This window comes from Kogia breviceps, chromosome 10 (genome assembly GCF_026419965.1).
Source record: "Kogia breviceps isolate mKogBre1 chromosome 10, mKogBre1 haplotype 1, whole genome shotgun sequence".
NCBI classification, from domain to species: domain Eukaryota; kingdom Metazoa; phylum Chordata; class Mammalia; order Artiodactyla; family Physeteridae; genus Kogia; species Kogia breviceps.
The window spans coordinates 47,881,825-47,883,169 of record NC_081319.1 but is presented as its reverse complement, the minus strand read 5'-3'; the positions used below and the strand labels follow the sequence as shown (position 1 = coordinate 47,883,169).

Sequence of the window (1,345 nt, the reverse complement as noted above, 5' to 3'; positions counted from 1 at the left end):
CGGGGTTTCAGGGGCCCCAGTGGTGATAACCTAACATTTTATCCCTGGAGATATTAACTGTAGATACAGAAAGAACACCAACACACAAGAATCAAACTGTATGAGGGTACTACAGGAAGAAGCTCTTGTGTTATACTTTACCCACCTCTTTAGGGTTGTAATGATAATGACTGACTATTTTCTCTGCAAAGTTCAGTGTTGTTTTTTGTTGTTGTTGTTTGTTTTTGTTCAGTGTTGTTTTAAATAAAATGTCAGAATATGTGAAAATGCTGTACTCATTTATCTTTTTTAAAATTTATCTTAATACACTAAAAATAGTGGAAGTTTAAAAATTCTTCATGAGTCCAATCTGGGCCATGACTATCACTGATGGGGTTTACCCAACACACTAATTCCAAGTTTGGTGACAATCAGCAAACTGGCACCTGCAATTAAGTCTGCAGGCATAAATTTTCCAGAGTGGTAGAATCTCATTCCCATAATGCCAGCCAAGGTTCCAGATGTAACGAAGAAAACCTAAATGTTCCTTGGAATTTGAGACCCCTGATAGGCACCCATGCCCGCTAAACCACCGAAGAGGAGCCCGGCAGCCAGAGACGGGACACTGCCTGCTTTTGCCTAGCCAGTGATCCCACTTATCCCTCACGAAGCAACCAGTGCTGCGTAGCCAAAACCAATACAATATAAAGGCACTAGTGGGTCGCAGTCCTTCTGCATTGTTTGCTTTCACTCTGTCCAGACAGATTACACCAGGCCTACACCTCCTTCCCGAAGGTCTGCGCTGGCCAACAAGGGCGCACATGCCTTGGGGTGGAGAGTCGCCAAAGTTAACTTTTTTTTTTTTCAATTAATTAATTAATTAATTTTTGGCCGCGTTGGGTCTTCGTTGCTGCGCACGGGCTTTCTCTTGTGCTGAGCGGGGGCTACTGTTCATTGCGGTGCGCGGGCTTCTTATTGTGGTGGCTTCTCGTCGCGGAAGACAGGCTTTAGTGTGCGGGCTTCAGTAGTTGTGGCATTCAGGCTCAGTAGTTGTGGCTCTCGGGGGTCTAGAGCTCAGGCTCAGTAGTTAGGGTGCACGGGCTTAGTTGCCCTGAGGCATGTGGGATCTTCCCGGACCAGGGCTCGAGCCCAAGTTCCCTGCATTGGCAGGCGGATTCTTAACCCCTGCGCCACCAGGGAAGCCCTTAAATTTTTTTTTTTTTTTTTTTTTTTTTTTTTTTTGTGGTACGCGGGCCTCTCACTGCGGTGGCCTCTCCCGTCGCGGAGCACAGGCTCCGGACGCACAGGCTCAACGGCCATGGCTCAGCCATGGCCCAGCCTCTCCACGGGCCCAGCCTCTCCGCGG

The 1,345-nt window shown here is 47.8% G+C and overlaps 1 pseudogene; it reads right to left on the bottom strand.

The window, feature by feature from the left end:
- Window positions 1-363: 363 nt before the first annotated feature.
- Window positions 364-717, bottom strand: LOC131764342 (transmembrane protein 14C pseudogene; annotated as a pseudogene).
- Between the last annotated feature and the right edge of the window lie 628 nt (window positions 718-1,345).